The following is a 19,236-nucleotide window of genomic DNA, read 5'->3' as shown; positions in this document are numbered from 1 at the left end:
GGTTCATGTTTTCTGACAGCCTATAGGACTGGAGAACTTGACTGAATAAAGTTTAAGACAAACACCCAAAGTGAAACTTTGATTATAGGGATTGTCTAGAGAGCAGACAACATAAAAGGAAAGTTTTGATGACCAAAATTTACAATTTCATGGCAAGAAAGTATACAATATTCTTAAACCTTGCAATGCAGGTTATGAAATTCTGCAGCCATGGAACCTACACAACTTGGATTTAGTTGACAAATATAAAGTAGGAAAGTAGGTGAAAACTAATATCCTGAGCTGTTCATCTGCAAAAAAGTGTAAATTTAGATGGGAAAACAACAGCACAGAATCTAAAATGCTGCCAACACCTGCAGAAAACATGCTAAAAGCAACATAAAAGCTTTCCTTCTTACATACAAGAATAACTCATTCTGTTGTTATCTAGAGTTTCACCAAACTATATCAACCGAGAGAAACATGACATTTTGAAGAACTTACTTAGAGTTTTAGAGTTATCTAAGGTATTTTCAGAATCAGCCTGCTTAGGAAAACAAAGGTAGTAACTTCTTTGAAGTTATTCAGTAGACAATTCATAAACTTTTACCTACAAGATGTGTTTGTCTGTCTGTCCATCTATCAGGAAGGAAAATCACTGGCAAACATGACCACTGACTTCTGATGCAGTTCCTGATCTGAGTGCACCCACCTCACCCCCAGGGCACACCAACGGCAATGCTGGTACTACTCACTCAGCCCATTAAGATTTCTTAGACACACATGCCAATGGGATTTGTGCGTTTTTGGTTTTTTTTGTTTGTTTGTTTTTTTAAATCCCAGACTGATCAAATAAATGCACAAATGCACAAATAAATACCTTGGGCAGTCGCTTGAGGCTGCTTCAAACCCCCTACTGGAACACTTGCTCTACCTTCAAAGCACCGTCTTCCTATACTGTCTTAAGTGTAAACTTCAAACCGGGATGCAAAACTAAAAAGCAAAGAGTAACAAAAATTAAGCAGATAGAGAAAGCTACTTCCTGAACGAACGATACAGGAGACCTCTAAGAGAAAAATTAGTGATAACGCCTGGCGAGGTTTCCCCTTGGTTTAAGTAGGAGAGGGCAGACTTTTGTAAGTTAAGCTGGAAACCTGATCCCACGCCCTCTCTGCTCCGGCTGGGCCGGGATCCTTGATCCTAGTAATAGTGCCTGTGCAGGCAAAGCTCCGAGAGTCTTAGGGTCCCCGAAATGTTAGCTCAAAGTCAACAGCTTACAGTTATTCTTAAATTTGTAAATGATATTTATGTAAAAGACACGGACTCACTTACTCCGAAGGCAGAGTTTTCCTCCCCTGGCTGAAGCACGCAGTGCGCCGGAGCGGATTATTTTTAGGGTGGTGGGAGATCAGCTGCCTCCTATCGAGTTTCTAAATTGCACAAACTGCTCTAGGCTGGGCGGACACGGCGACTCCGGAGGCAGGAAACTGGGCAGAAGCCCCGAGCGCAACGCCCGGGACTGGAGACCCTCCCCACCCCCAGCTCAGCCCAGCTTTCCGCCCCAGACCAGCAAACTTGGGGCGCGGATGCAAAGATTTACAAACACAAGCAATTTTGTGTTTCCCCCAGCTTCATTAGACACAGAAACTTGCCATCTCTGAGCCAATGATTTACGGAGTCGGGTTTTCAAAGTCAAAATACGCAAGGTGGTAACTTACATATGTATCCCCCCCATGCCCTTTTGTTAACCACATAAGGAAGCGCATTTGGGGGGGTTCACCATTTTCTCCTGAGCGGTACCCGGGAAATGAAGAACTCATTGCAGCAGAGGAACCCGCTGCCGGGCTGAAACAGCGCTTGGAGCGTGTCCCAGGAGATAGTCAGGCTCAAACCCGCTAACTGTCCCAGCAACCCGGTAATTTGGTTACCCCTCCGGACAGTCGATGCGCTCCTCAAGAATCCCCTTCTTCTAGCTCCCCTGAAGTGGGGCTTTGATTCCCGCCAAAAGAGATAATTAACTTCCAAGGAAAGAAAGTTTAAAATACACGGATCCCCTAATCACTACCCCAGGGTGCAAAACAAATTTTGTTTCAGACAATCCTCTTTCATTTACACTTGGGTTAGGTTGTTTGTTTGTTTGCTTTTTTTTTTTTTTTTTTTTTTTTTAGGGCCAGTTCTCAGTCAGTTTGAATCTTTGTTTTCAGTAACTGTTCTAACCTGATAAAGGATGGGCTGCCAGCGGCGGCTGGTGTTTCTGAGACTCCATGCCTGTTTTCCAAAGGGCACTACAGCCGGAGTGGGAGCCTCAGGAACTGATCCTCCCTACCTGAACCTTAAATGCCAGCACCACCGCACCCCATTTCTGGGATTTTGTGGGCAGAGAAGCAGGCTCCCGCCAGGCAGTCACAGGGGCGCCTCTCTCCTCCCAAGGTTCCTGCGTATCCTAGTGAGTGCGCCGAGCAGGCCACTGAAACTTGAACCCGCAGCCGCTAGGGGTCCGCAGGGCTTGGGGAGGCACCCGGGAAAGTACCCAGACTTCGGTTATTGAAATCCTGGCAAAAGACACTAGATCTGTTTACTAGGAGGCAGGCGCTGGGAGAAAAGAGCAGAGTGCCCTGCAAGAACAGGGTGGGGGACTGTGGGTGGCAGGGGAGAAAACCCAGTGAACCTGCCAGAAGGGGCATCAGAGGCTCGAGGGGCTTCTGCACTTGGGAATAAAAACAGAGAGCGCAAGTAATTACCAGATGCAGATGTTGAGTGTGAATACACAATATCAAGGTGACTACGGGATTTTTATTTTAAATTAGCATTATTATTCTGATCATTTGTAATGATAAAAAGTCATGCTATTATAGGAACTTCAGCAATTATGGAAAAGTGCATGTCCCCAAACCTATAAAACTACTGAACTGCTTTTGTTGTATTTAACAAGAGAAAGAGCACAGTGCAGTGACTAAAGACAAGGACACCTTGATAATCAAATCCTGCCACCGCTCACTTAGCTCAGAGTCTTGGACGCTTTGCTCAATCCCTCTGCCTCAGTTTCCTCATCTGTTGAATGGGACAAAACAAGATATCAATGCGAGGCTCCAGGTGAGGGTAACCGAGACAATGCTTTTAAAGCGCTCAGACCATTTTAAAACTCCTTCAGTAAAAGCAGACAGTTCCTTTGTCATCCTTATTCCACCTTCTGATGCACATTTTTTATAGACAATCACAAAATAATTTATCTCCTTACAGTATCTTTAAAACAAGTATCCTCCAAGGGTATTTTAAAAGCCTCATAGAAATCACATAAATGGCTGCATGATAGTCCATCGTGACAACTGTAATTTCAAATCCATTTTTCTGTTACTGGTCATGTCACTCCCCAATTTTCACCACGATTTGGTGTCCTACGATAAGTTCTTTTAATCCTTTGTTTTTCTCTTTACAGTGGGTTAATTTCCTTATGATATATTTTTGAAAGGCAATTGGGTCATCATAAGGAGTAAATATGTTCAAGATATAAGTATAGAATGCCAAAAGTACTTTCCTAAAACATTTCTATTAACTCTTCCCCCAAACCGTTTAAAATGACCTTCCATATGCTTACACCCAAAAGAGCTCTGAATGGTTTTCTTTTTAAGCTTGTCATTGGACAGGTAACTTGCAAACTTTTGTTTTTAATATTCAGCATTTTTCTCACATGTGCACTTATCTTTATGATAAATTGTGAACAGCTTGTTCACATACTTGTTTATCTCATGAAAGTTATTTGCATGAATTTTTAATAGAAGGATATTCATCCTGTTTCACAGATGACATTTTTTCCAATTTTCACTTTAAAAAATGATAGTGTTGCTGCTTTTGAAAAAATAAAAACAATTGTTTTCATATCTTCTCCAGAAATTTTTAGCCCACATCATGTGCTCTACTTCCTGTGGGTCACAGATCAGTGGTGAGTCACCTGCGGGGTGTCCGCTTCATGGCACCTCCTAAAGAAAGGTTTACATAAGCAAAGTGGTTCTATTTACCACTGTATTGTACTCCGATATCTTAGCTCATAAATATTAAACTTCATCTGTATTTTTTCAGTTTTTTTATTACTCTATCCTAGAATTTATTCCTGTATAAGCCATGGGATTATAACCTATATTAAACTTTTATTTATTACACCATCACTATTCATTGAATAATCTTATTCTTCTGTCCAAATATGAAATACCACTTGTGATTATTTGATAATATCTGTTACAGAGCTACTTATTTCTTTAAATGGATACTTTTTTCTTTTTTTTCCTATTCTGTTACTACAGGCAGGAGGATTTGATTTTTATGGTTTTGTATTTTAACTCTGGCAGTGCCTTTCTACTGCTTTCAAAATTTTCTTAGGTAGCTATTCTTTTTTGGGAATTTTATTAAATCTAGGAAATAATTTATGTTTTAGTGCTATGTCTTTCCATCCAGAAAATGATTTTCCATGTTTTTAAGTCTGTCTATCTCAATATTAAATTTATAGAGGTCTATACATTTTTTTAATGATACAAATTTCTTTTGTTTTCATATTTCATACTACTATTAAGAATACTTTTATAATTTCTAGCAGATATGTTTATATTTATATTCAGCACTTTACTATACTTTTTCAATCATGGTAGTGTTGTTTTGCCATGTTACTGTGATTGTATGTGCAAATTGTGGTACACTCGTGTTATGAACTGTATGTTTGCTTCCCCCCAAATCTCACATATTGAAATTTTAAGCTCCAATATGATGCTATTAGGTGGTGGGGCTTTTCAGAGGTAGTTACAGTACAGGTCCTGAGGGGATTCACCTCCTTATAAAGAAGGGAGACTAGAGCTTGCTTTTTCTGCTCTGTGTCATCTGAGGCTAGAGCAGAAAGGCAAATGTCAGCAAATCAGGAAAAGGGCACTCCCCAAGAACCCCATCTGCTTCTACCTTGATCTTGGACTTTTCAGCCTCCAGAACTGCAAGAGATTAAGGTTTGATATTTAAGCTACCCAATATATGATAATTATTTTCAGCAAACTGAGTAAGTCAACTTATTCCCACTTTCAAATACTTATTTGTATTTTATAACTTATTTGTATTTTATCAACTCGATATTCCAGGATAGTGTTAAAAGAGTAAGAGACAAAATACTTGTTTTTGTTAGAAATATATACAACATTTTTGAAAATCAACTTTGTAAAGTATAATTTTCATAAAATAAAATCATCCAATACATATGTAAATTCAAATTGTTTTGCCATCACTATGACCTCAAAAAGATACACAATATTTCAGTTTCCCCAGGAAGTTCTCTTCTTGTATCTCTAACTAGCATGAATCTCATCATCACTCAGTTGGGAAAACCACTAATCTGAGATTTATCATTAGAGATTAGTTTTGCCATTTTTTGAAAGTTTCATGTAAATGTAGACACAATGATGGACTCTTGTTCCTAGGAGTTTTCTTTGGCCAGTTTATCCTTTTTATTTCTGAGCGCTCCATTATCTGAACATTCCACTCACCTATAGATGAATAGATATCTTTAGGTTATTTCCAGCTTTTGATGATTTGAAGAATGAGAATGATTTGGCTTCATGGAGGTTCCCTATTGCTCAGATAAAGAGAGCCATGAGGCAAAAAACTGAGTGCAGCTTCTAGAAAAATTCTGCAGTTTCCAGCCAAAGCCTGCAAGAAAATGGGAATATCAGTCCTACAACCATGAGGAACTGAATTCTGCCAACAACTTGAATAAGCTTAGAAGTAGATTCTCCCCCAGGTCATCAAATAAGAGTCCAATAAAAACAAACCTTGACTTTGGCTTGAGAGATCCCACAAGCACTGCTCTCAGTGGAGCACACCTGGACTTGTGACCTACAGAAATGTGAGCCAACACATGGGTCTAATAAGCCACTTCAGTTTCAGGTATTATGGCACACCACAATAGAGAGCTAATACACTTCATTTGTAAAGTGTCTATTTTTGTTTCAATTGGGTTGATGATCTTTTCATTATTGAGTTGGAACTTTTCTTTATATATTCTGGATATATCATGTATCATCTATAAGTATTGAGAATATTTTCTGCCACTTGGTATCATGCTTTTCATTTATTTAATAGTATATTATCATTTCACATCCTTATTACTATTTAGACAGTACAGGATTTCTCTCCTCAGGTGTGGTTACCATAGGGGTAGCTCTCCCACCACCAAAGCACACATTGTTCACCAACCTTAGTCCACTGTACTGCCCCCTTCTCATCCCCCCATCCCTCCCCCTCTGGGTGCCTCAGATCTGAGGGTTTCTTTTTTTTCTCTAAGAAATATTTTTCTAACTTAAAACCATAAATACTTTCTCCTACATCTTCTATAAATGTGAAATATGACTACAGCTTTTATATTTGTGTCTATGGTAAATTTTGAATTTATTTTTGTGTATCAGGTGACACAGAAGTTGAGTCTCATTTATTCATGTGTGAATTTAGTTGTTGAAAAAACACTTCTGTTCCCCAACTGAATAACCTTGACACTTTTTGTCAAAAATCATCTGACCAAAGCTGGGTGTTCTCTTGGACTTTTTGCTCTATTCCATTTCTCTCTGTGTCTACTTTTCTTTTACATTACCACTCTTCTACATCACCATAGTTTTGTAAGTCTTAAAACCAGGTAGGATAAATTCTCCAAAGGTGTTCATTTTTAAGATTATTTCAGCTTTTCAATGAACCTTTTGTTTCTGTATAAATTTTAAAATTAGTTTGTCAAATTTCAAAAAGTGTAATTGTGATTGTGTGAATCTACAAAACATTTGGGAGAGAAATTACATCTCAGTACTGAGTCTTCCCATCCTTAAACACAACACATCCCTCAATTGACATGTCTTTTTTCTCCCAGACTTCTCAGTGTATAGATATTGTACATAATGTAGTTTATTGAATCAATCCCAAAATAATGTATATTTTTATACTTCCATAAGTGGTACTTTTCCAGTACCATTTTCTAATTGTTCATTACTAGAATTTAGAAATGACTTTCTATCCTGCAATATTGCTAAGGTCACTTATAAGTTCTAGTATTTTTAGAGATTCTTTAAGATTGTCTACATTCCTGAACATGTCACTTATAAGTGAAGAAAATTTTACTATTTTCTTCCCCCTCTCTGTCTGGTTTCTGTTTGTACTTTTCGCCTGTTTGTAGTAGCTAGCGCTTACTATGTGATATTGAATAGAAATAACGAGAGTGGATACATTGGCTTGTTCTTAAGCTGAGTGATCAAAGAACTGTCTTTCACTCCTGAATAAGATGTCATCTGTGGGGTTCCTATAGAACTCTTACCAGGTCAGAAGCTTTTCCTGCTATTCCATGTTTGCTGAAAGAATTTATCACAAATGGATGTTGAACTTTTTGAAATTTTTTTTCTGCATCTATTGTGTTGATGGTATGCTTTTCCCCTTTTCTTATAAACCATAATGAATTGCTTGATTTGGGAATATCTTAACGTAAGCCAACAGAATACCTCCTTCTCAGGTTGCTTAAATTGTCCCAGGGTCCCTGTAAATCTCTCATTTTGCTTAAACTCACCAGACAGGAACACTGCTGCCTGTGAAGTGATTTTTTTTTTTCATAAGTCCAATAGCATAAAACTCACTACTTCTATCATTTATCTTACTGTTCTCACCAACCCAGCTCTTGATCTCCTACCTCAGTTCATGCTGCCACTTGCCTTATCCTCAATTTTGACACCTTTGGTTCAGCTCTGAAATGCATACTCAATTGATCATAATGTCTACCAAGTTTACCTCAAATTATTGTCATTTCTCCCTGTTCCTCCTGTCTCACTGTAGCTGCCTAAATTCATAATGTTGTCTCTTACTGATACTATTCTGAAATCTCCAAACTGGCATTTCTGTGAACTGTTATTCTCTACCTTTCCTCCACAATTCCCAAACTTATCATTGCAAACGCAGATCTGATCATTTCAGTCTTCCCTAGCCCTACATGGAATCCATCCATGTGTTTGTTAAAAAGGAAAACTCCAGAGACAGCATACTAAACTAATTAGCCTTAGATAAAAGTCATTAACTGCTTTCTCTTTGTGAACTTTATAATTATTTTTATTGGAACTGGCCTTCTCTTTAATTTTTAAAAGAATTTAGTGGCCAGAATTCTAGAAGTGCTTTCTCATTAATATTGTATATTATCTCAGATTTGCCCAAATCTTCTAGGCCATGTCTAACTACATCTAATTGTGACAGTTTTCTTGATTCAAATAGGTAGATATAAATCTCCAAATGTAATTTTTTTTTGTTTGTGTGCTTATCTAACCACATATATTATGTGGAGTAGACAAAATTAACAAAGTTTGTTTTAAGCTATGAGCACTTCTTTGTATCTTTAAGGAGACATTTGTGTCAGGGTGCAGGAGGTGTAGAAGGGCAAAAAGGTAGCTCTCCAGTTCCTTCCACAACTCATAACAAAGCAAAAGTCATTCCTGCACTGGGTTCAGAGCCATAAGCAAGATGATTCTTCGGTTCAGAACCAGTCACCAGTCTCCATGAACACATTATCTCTTTACTAAAGACTGTCAACTTCTCTCAGTTTTGGCAGCTTCAGTTGCATCTGCTCGATGAAGTATACCAGAACAGACGCCTCTCACACCTATCCAGCTTTCCAGAACTACCTTCAAGATTTTCCTTAGAGTTTCCCCTGAGGGAGAGTGAATGTACATGGACCTGGTATTTTAATCCAAAGAAGTCTACTTCAAGATCAAATTTCCTTGTTGTCTTGTGTTTCAACTAAACAATGCATAACCCTCCCACCACCAAGGAGCATTAATACATTAATATCCAGTGAATGACTAATTTATCCAAGTTGATATGAATGGAAAAAATGCCACATCCCATATCTTCAAGAAAATCAGTGTACTAGGAACATACACCATGATGACTCTTGTCAAGAGTTCCATGCACACACCCCACTTTGAGAAACAATGACAGTATAGTGGTCTCATGGCTGACTGCTTATCAGGAAAACTTCTAGAAATGCTTTTAAATGCAGGTAATGATGCTCTTGGGTTAAGTTAATTATAATTTATAACATTTTTATAGACTATATAATCATGATCTTCATTTGCTGATTCAGTTAGTTATGGGCTAATGAAATCACTACATTATCAACTCCAAACTTCCCACTTAATAGATAGTTAATGCCTCTCTTTTTCTGTAGGCTGTTTCGGCTCTTTATCTAGACTCTGATGTGGAAAGTTGAGGCAATCATCCTCATAACCTAGATAATTGTTGAACGAAATAGGAAATAACATCACTATGTAGATATTTTGCCCAGAAGGGGAGACAGAAGGGAAACTAGCCAGGCACCAGGTTAAGCATCTTATTCAACCTCACTATTATTCTACAAGCCAAGTATTTAACAATCCTTTTTATGTTGGGAAGAAACTAATGAAAAGATGAATTATTAAGCATTTATTTCCAACCTCAACACCAACCCAGTAGTTCTGGGAATATAATTAGGATTTTCCCTGCTGCCCTCAAGAGCATAGAGAACACTGTTGAGATAAATAAACAAGCAATTGTAATCATAATTACAATAAGGGTTAGAAAGAATTTTGAAGTGTAGTAAGCAAATACCCAGAAAATGATGAGAAGAGACAGTGGGGCTTTAATGCCTGCCCCCCTTCCCAGGGTAGGGGGAGTCCCTGACCTCAACAGCCTCATGCTCCCTGCTGCCCTAGTGATGGCAGGACTGATAAGACTTTGCCCAGGGGAGCTGCAGGCCCTGGTTCAGACATGCAAGTCTGGCTGCCTGCTGGCTCCTGTAAAAGCTGCTCCACCTCACACTCCATCTCTCCTAGTGTTTCTCCCCTGCTGGTAAGGATAAATTGGTTTTTTTCCCTGCACCAAAGGCCCCTGTGTTTGCATTTGAGGTGGTAAGTGAGCAGACTCCGAACTGACCAGAGATTCTGACCTGATGACAGTGTTTAGATCCTGTGCTCATTTACAATTATTCAATCAAACTCTTAATTGGTCTGTTTCCACCTAAATCATTCTACACATACATATTAATCTTAAGAAAATGCATCTTCAACTATACCATGACCACATTGTCAAGTTTTTCATGACTCACTTTGGCATATATAGTCCTCGTAAAGCTTGCCTGTCCTCACTAATCCCTTGTATTTCTAACCAAACTATGAACTCATAGCCCTGCCCCTACCCCTGCTGTAACCACCTCAGTGACCTTGCACCTGCTCACCCAACTCACCACATGGTCTTTCTTGTGCATTTTCTCTGAATCTTGCCATATTTCAATACTCCTCTCACACAACTCATTTTCTGCATCACCCAGCGGAAGATATAGCAACAGCTCTTATTACAGCTCCCTTCTTTCTGTAAGTGCAGTCATAGTGAGCCCCGTATTGTGGCTTTTCCAGTGTTTCCCTCATGTAACATAGGCTCAGCTCTGGCCAGCCCCCTCCTCCCTGGTCAAGATAATCTAGAAGACAACATGTTTAGTGACTGTGGATCATTCTCTCCTCCCGTCCAGAGCAAAGCGCAGATCTCCCAGAAGACAAATGAGAAAAAGTAAGTGGAATCTAGTCAAAAAAGCAGTCTTCTTCTATCTTGGAAAATCATGCCTGGGTTCCCAGTAGTCCATAGGAAACTGGGCTAAGGGAATTAAAATTTATAACATTTTTATAGACTATAAAATTCAATTCATGATCTTTATTTCCATGGGCCAATGAAATCACTACACTATCAAATCCAAACTTCCCACTACATAGGTAGTTAATTCCTCTCTTTTTCTGCAGGACCTTTTTTGTCTTTTTGAAATGAGAACAGAGTTTCCAGTGGAAAGAACTGCACAAGAGCAATGAGCTATGTTCTTGAACAGATGTCACTGAGGATCCTTGTAGGTATGAGCCCAGAAGGATTTTTGAGCCCAGGATATGTTTTTAAAGCAATGAACTTTGTTCCAAATCATGCGCATTCCATCACGAGTTGAGCAATAGAAATCAGACAGCAGTTTTCCCAAAGATGGTTTTTAGGAATAAAGGATACTCATAATGCTAACACCAAACAAAAGGCCTAAGTAAAATTTGTATCTCCACTATTAGGCATCTTATTACTCTTATTACTTATACATACATTTAATATTGAATAGTCAAAGTTCCTGTTGGGGCTGTGAAAACAGATGAATTTCCTTAGGAAGTAGTATAAAAGGGCAAGAAGGGTAAAGTAAAAAAAAAAAAAAATTAAAAAAAAAAAAAAGAAAGAACATGATGTTGTTCCTGGAATAGCAGATCAGAAAGGCTAATCTGGGAAATGATCCTAAGGGCATTTAATAAACTTAGATAAGCATTAAAGATTACATTGACTCAGTCACGTAATAGCAATTTTTTTATTCTTTTGCAAATATGAACCATTTGAAGAGTGCATTTCCTTCTTCTATGATTCATTTGGGAAAACATAATCTGTCTCAAGCCAGAGAAAGTATAATTCATTAAATCTTCTCAAAACAAAATCCTAAAAACCAACAGGTTGATGCTTGGTTCCACCAACTACAAACCTCCAAAGCCTTTGTTTCTAAAAACAGTATTAGGACTTGGATTTATTTATTCTTTCAACAGATACTGAATTGACTACATAGTGTATGTCTCACAAATAGTAGGAGAAAATAAGTTAAAAAAAGGTAAATACATTGGGCCTCCTGGGTGGTGCAGCGGTTGAGCGCTGGGTTGCGAAGCTGCCGGCAGCCTCTGCAGCGCCGGTTTGATCCCCGCTGCTCCCCGGCCACCGGCGGAGAGTACCACATGGCGTGCAAACCTCTCCTGCAGCCCGCTGCTCCCCTCAGCAGTGTACTTCGGTCCTTCTGCCTGCTCTGCTCCCCGCTCTGGCTCTGGTGAATTCTCTCACCCTCCCGCACTTCTGACTGTACCCAGTGCTTGTATAAATAAAATAAATAAATTAATTAAAATAAATTAAAAAAAACAAGAAAAAAAAGGTAAATGCAGTTTTTGTCTTCTAGAACTTTATATAGAGCAAGTATTTGTTTATTATTAAATAAACCCTTTAAAAATAAAATTATGAAAAGTCCTAGCATGACAAAGCAGAGTTTAGTGAAAGCATATTATTAGGAGACGAGACCTAGGCAAGGGTGTTTTCCTATGGAAATGACATTGAAGCTAAGGCTTGGAGGATGGAAGGAGAAGTATACTTGGAGGATGGTTGGAAGTAGGATTGGAGGATGGAGGAATATGGAAGGTGAAGGGTCAGAAAGATTAGGGAAAATAATTATAAGTCAGGAGAGCATGTGTAAAGGCCCTGCAGAGGAAGTAGCTAAATGCCCTTGAGGAAGCAACAGTAGACCAGTTATAGAAGTACATTGTAAGTGCAAAAGAGAGAGAGGTAAAATGAGACAGAACAGCCAGGGCCTTGGAAAAGCACAACACAACACCTTGAATTTTATTCTAATATCCATTGGAAACCAGCCAGCAGATGAACATTTAGATTGTTCTTTTATTTTTCCATTTTTATAGGAGCCCACATAGAGATCTTTTGTACTTTTTTGGTGTTGTATTATTTCTGATCCTTTACTAAGAATAGACTGCTGATACATAAGGTTGAAAACTTCATTTTTTCATAAAAAATATATTACTTTGCAGGAGCAATACATATGAGTAAACTATTTCACTATAACCTCTATAATTTATCTCTTGTACATTTTACAACTTTACCAAATCTATTTATTCAAGGTTATGGTAACTATTCTGTCAAAGAGATTCCCTAGGTCAAGACCTCCAGTTTCTTCCAACAACTGGCTCTGCAATGCCCTAAAAGAGGGATTCTCAAAATTGCTGCACATCAGGACCACCTGAGAATTTTCAAAAATCCTGTTCCTTTGATAATTTATAAGAAATCTGTATAAATTAAATCAGAATGTTGGGGAGGGAGAGCAGGAACCAGGCATCCAGCTAGAGATGAGAAAAGGCACACACATTCCCTAAAAGCCTGTCTCCAAAGGGATGCAAATTTATCTATTAAAACTAGGCACCCAGGCTACACATCTGTTAATAGAACTGGGAAAAATAATCCAGTTGGTGTCCCAAAAAGAGAAAACAATTAACAATCTTTGTCACAGAAAGTATAAAAATTACCTCACAAGTTGCTATTATAATAAGTCTCTTTTTTTTATTACTGCTAAATGTGGTATTTCTTTTACTTCACACATATGAAATTACTTTATATTTTTCTAGGTTGAGGCATTTCAAAAATCATTAAGTGAAGGTTTCCAGAATATTATCATTCTTGTTAATATTTAAATATTCAAAAATGTTGAGCGATGACCTCTTGGGATACAAAGTCACTGACATTATCAGGGTGGATTTTGAAATCAGGGCTACTGATTTTGGTACAGGACCAGTTCTCGTGGTGGACATTTCTCTTTATAAGCAGGGCCTGTGTGCTCCTTTTTTTCGAAAAAATCTATTTGTTGCAATTTCTCAGAATGTGAGTTTGGGCTGATAGCAACAGAAATCAGATATCAAAATGAGGAAGTTACACACTGCAGGACTTGCCAGAAGTAACTGGCCAGAACCAGTTAGACAAATCTTCAAGCCTTCTTTCTCACAGGCGTTAGGAGTTTCTGAGGAGAAGCTGATTTCTGAGGGAACTTTTGGTGAAGAGACTTTAAATAGAGCTCCCCTAAGGAGTAAGGATAGGAGAAGTTTCCTCACCAGTTGGTGAGCTGAATACATGTCTCCTGCAGTGTGAGGGAACTAAATATTAAACAGTACCATGCTGACAATTCTAAAAGGTGAGAAGCTGCATCAAAGCAAAGGAACAGATAAAACCAAACGAAAATAAACCCTAGAAATATGACTGAAGAACTGAGCCCACAAAGGGGGAGAGGTGAGCAAAGTGGGGAGGAGACCTAATGGACTGTGATAGAGGATTTGGGACTTGGGTGATGGGGTGGCAAAAGACATCTCAAGTGGGGTAAGCCTTTACCTCTAAATTGCCAACTGTCTTGTAAACCATTATCTCAATAAACTTTTTTTTTTTTAAAAAGAGAGCTGAAGTTTGAGAAATACTAAAACTGCAATCCCATTAGCTGGACCCATTCATTTGTGCTTTGGATCACCCTCCCAAGTCTTTCCCACCCAGAAAGTGGGGGCAGGCTGCCCAGTGTGTGTTTGGAATCTCTGGGGTCACATGTTCTCAAGCAAAACTTTCACTTGATCATTCTATTGTACACGAATTCAGTTTTCTGAGTACTATATAAAGATTCTGAGAAGGCTAACAAGAACAGTTCTGTCTTTTGGGTATTTTTACACAAGATTAAAATGTGAGAAAGTAAAAGCCCTCGGCAAACTGATAAGTACCATGAAATTGTAAGGATTAGTACTATTTGGTGTTTATTTGGTATAAATACATATTACACAGAAACAATCCTTTCTCGAAGCAGACTACCAGAAAATGTACTCATTCTTAAACCCAGGGCTGTCTGTTTGGGACTTTCCTGCACTTAGTATCTAATCAAGACTTCATGGCTTTAAACTTGGCAAGAAAAGTGAAAAACATAGGAAAAAAAAAACAACTTCACTTAAAACATTTTCCATAATTCTCCTTCTCTTTCCATCCCTCTCCTAACTTTGTGTTTTTATGGAAAAACACTAGGGAGCATATTTCAAATAATTATTTTAAAAGACAAAGAGGAAGCTAAATGGAGTGAAACCTCTCTTTTGAAACACAGTAAATAACATGATGGACATAATTCACATTCAAAAGTGGACCTATTAATTATAAAGACCAAGAGCTACCACTCTTTATTAGGAAACAAAAACAGTAACAACACAGTTGATTCAAAGTATAAGAAAATATATAAAACTTTTAAGGAAGAAAGGATTTGCTTCCAGAGAGGCAGGAGAAAAGACTTTAAAAAGGAATTCCAGTGGGCTGGGGGAAATGTGCAAGCACATTTAATATGTTCACCTCCTCTTCTGGCTATGGTGGTGACAAGATCTTCTTTCTTGGGGATATCAACTTTTCCCCACTTCAGTTTCTGGAAGTCTGTGATCTCACACCATTCTCTATACCTTCTACCCAATATTTCTTCATCATTGAGCTTAACAATCAGGATTCATTTGGTGGGCACTCAAGACTCAAGAGCAAGCTGAGACTAGCAGGTGAAGAATCTTATTTACATTTTTTTATATATTTCCAAAAGGGCAGATCTATTTTTTTTAATTTTATTTTTTTTATTCCCGATACAACTGCAACCCCCTTATTTTGACCCAATCCCTCCTTTCCCCAACCCCGGATTTATTTTTTTTAAATAATGAAGACACTTTCATAGACACAAGTGGATTATTGCCAAATGAATTGAAGTACTTCCCACAAAAAAAACTGTAAGACAGGGTAGAAGATCCAAAACGGAAGGCTTAGACAACATGAATGGACCTGGAGGAGATGATGCTAAGCGAAATAAGTGAAATAAATCAGGAGAAAACAAATACCAGATGATTTGACTCATCTGTGGAATACAGAGAAACAAAAGAACTGACACAATTGAACCAAAACAAACTAGAAATATGGGTGTAGAATTGAAGCTACTAGAAGGGGAGGGAGAGTGGGTCTGCAAACCAAGTAGGGAGGGAGCCCAATGGTCTGGAATAAAGGACTATGTCTGCTTGGATGGTGAGGGTGGTGACAAGCATCTGAGGTGTAAACTTATGTCCCGAAATCCTATACAGTGTTGTAAACCAATGTCACTGCAATAAAGCAACAACAAAATCGAAGGCTTAAGTAAGGAGAAATAGGAGTAAGGAGCACTTTCACAGACACAGTCTTGTCTCTGGCCAGATAAGGCACAAACATGTATGGCTACTGACTCCTAATTCACTACACTTTTCCGAATGTCAACAGGATGCCAGTTTGGTAAAAATGACATTTAATAATCTGATTACAGTAACTCTCACTGAAAACAGAAAAACCACAGATGCTTTACTGACCTCAACTATCATTTTAATACTGGGCAAAGTGACCAAAGAATCATAATGCATACAAAGAGCTGATAAGACTCAACAAAAACAAAGTAAATAATCCAGTCAAAAAATGGGCAGAAGAGCTAAAAAGAAACTTCTCCGAAGAAGAAATGCAAATGGCCAGCAGGTGTATGAAAAAATGTTCAGCATCATTTGTAACCAGGGAAATGCAAATCAAAATTACAATGAGATACCATCTTACACCAGTGAGAATGGCACATGTTAATAAAACTAGCAACAATGAATGTTGGTGAGGATGTGGAGAAAAAGGAACTCTCCTGCACTGCTGGTGGGGGTGCAAACTGGTCCAACCACTATGGAAAGCTGTGTGGAGGTTCCTCAGTCTACTAAAAATGGAGCTGCCATCTGATCCAGCAATTCCACTCCTAGGTACTTACCCAATGGACACAGAAACATTAATTCAAAAGGGCATCTGCACCCCTATGTTTATAGCAGCATTATTTACAATAGGTAAGCTATAGAAACAACCCAAATGCCCAAAAATAGATGACTGGATCAATAGGATGTGGTACAAATACACAATGGAATATTACTCAGTAATCAAAAAAGATAAACTCACGCAATTTGCAGCAACATGGATGGAGCTGGAAGGGATCATGCTCAATGAAATAAGCCAGAAAGAAAAAGAAAAATTCCAGATGGTCTCACTCATATCAGGAATTTAGAAGACCTAAATAAGGGACCAGGAAAAAGACTAATTATAATAAAGTAAAAATAAAAATCAACAAGCAACTATAAATCAGAGACGCACTGCAGGGTGGGGGAGGAGGGAATGGGATCAAAGCAAGGCGGGTAGGAATTGTATAGGGACTATAACCAAGATGAAAATGCATACATTGTGGAAAAATGAAAAATAATGTAAAAATATATAAAATTAAAAATATAATAAAACATATAAAAATACAAAAAAAATTATAATGCAGCTCAGGACTAGAAAATAATTCAAAAGACAGTTAATAATACAAGTATTTATTCAGTTCCCACCATTACCAACTTGAGCATAACTGAAACATTTGTTTAGCCAAGAGAATTCATGGCTGGCAAAAAGACTAACATAAAGGTAAAGAATCTGTAATACAATCAAAAACAGTAAGACTCCATTTGACCAGAGTTCTGGGTGAAACTAAACAGGAGAGGGAGGGCCTCCCTGGTGGCACAAGGGGTTAAGCACCACATTATGAGGCAATCCGCAGCCTCTGCAGCATAAGTTCGATCCCCGGCCAGCCAGGGAGCTACCCACATGGTGCAGTAGACCTCTTCTGACTCGCCCGCTGCTCCCCTCAGCAGTGTACTTCGGTCAATCTGCCTGTTCTGTTCCCCACTCTGTCTCTGGTGAGTCCTCTCACACCCCACATCTCTGGCCTGTATTCCAGCTCTTGTATGCATAAATAAATCTTTAAATAAAATAAATAAACAGGAGGGCCTCGCCCGTGGCGCAGCAGTTGAGCACTGGGTTGTGAAGCTGCCCGCAGCCTCTGCAGCACCGGTTCGATCCCTGGCTGCTCCTGGCCACCAGAGGAGGGTCCCACATGGTGCGCAGACCTCTCCTGCCGCCCGCTGCTCCCCTCAGCAGTGTACTTCGGTCCTTCTGCCTGCTCTGCTCCCCGCTCTGACTCTGGTGAATTCTCTCACCCTCCCGCGCTTCTGACTGTACCCAGTGCTTGTATAAATAAATAAATAAAAATAAAGAAAGAAATCTTTAAATAAATAAATAAACAAACAAATAAATAAACAGGAGAGGAAGGAAAGATGGAAAGCAAACAGGCTAGACCCAAATTGAGGAGATTTTTAAATAACAGATTATGGAACTTATTTCAGGGGGCAATGGGAAAAAACAATAGAAGATCCTTAAACAAGATAAAGACAATGACTCTTTGTATTTTAGGTAGAGTAAGCTGAGGGTATCCACAGGTTAACTATGGGAAAGAGGCTACTGAAAACAAAGACATGCACTAGCCATGAGGCTTGTCTGGGTCTCTATGGGAAAGCACAGAACAGAAGACTCCTGGAGATAGAATTGACATAAACTGGGAGTTAGTTGATGTGAGATAGGAGGGGAAAAGGGGAGGAAATAATGGTCTCAAGTTTTAGACAAAAATTTCTGAGATGGAGCTATTAACAGAAAAATATATTTTCTGAAGAATACAATTAGTTCATAGGGTTATTTACAAACAACCTGCTGGTGATGAAGGAGTTAAAGAGAAAAATGAATATATTTTAATATAGGATATATCAAGTACTAGGGCACTTATCTCTTCAACTCATTTCTTAAAGAAGTGACCAAGAAACAATGGTTTACAATGAGCTCTCATTTTGCACAGTTCTTATCCTATGTCAGCATTACTAATATTTACCTGGCATTATTCTTTCATAGGTAAACATTGACAATTTTTTTTTGTCTCAAATATGGACTATTAACACAAGGTGTTTACTTCATCAAGATAAATATTTTCTTAACCACTTAGTTGTTCTTTGATAAATACTTATCAAAGGCTTATAACTGCACCTGGTCAGGTTACAGAGATCAAACCACACAGTAAGAAGCTTATATTCTCTTGAGCATGATCCCTTCCAGCTCCATCCATGTTGCTGCAAATTGCATGAGTTTATTTTTTTGATTGCTGAATAATATTCCATTGTGTATTTGTACCACATCCTCTTGATCCAGTCATCTATTTTGGGGCATTTGGGTTGTTTCTATAGCTTAGCTATTTTAAATAGTGATGTTATAAACATAAGGATGCAGGTGCCTTTTTGAATTAATGTTTCTGTGTCCATTGGGTAAGTACCTAGGAGTGGAATTGCTGGATCTTATGGCAGCTCCATCTTTAGCAGACTGAGGAACCTCCACACAGCTTTCCATGGTGGTTGGACCAGTTTGCACTCCCACCAGCAGTGCAGGAGAGTTCCTTTTTCTCCACATACTCACCAACATTGGTTGCAGTAAAATAAGCCAAAAAGAAAAAGAAAAATACCGGATGGTCTCACTCCTAGCAGGAATTTAGAAAACCTAAATAAGGGACCAGGAAAAAGACTAATTACAATAAAGTAAACAAATCAACAAGCAACTATAAACCAGAGACACAGTGGGTGAGGGAGGGAGTAGCATGAAAGCAAGGGGGGTGGGAACTGTATGGGGACTATAGCCAAGATGAAAATGCATACATTATGCAAAAATGAAAAATGA

Source organism: Talpa europaea (genome assembly GCF_964194135.1).
Source record: "Talpa europaea genome assembly, chromosome: 15".
Lineage (NCBI taxonomy): Eukaryota > Metazoa > Chordata > Mammalia > Eulipotyphla > Talpidae > Talpa > Talpa europaea.
The sequence above is the reverse complement of the archived record's forward strand: the minus strand, read 5'-3'. Positions refer to the sequence as shown.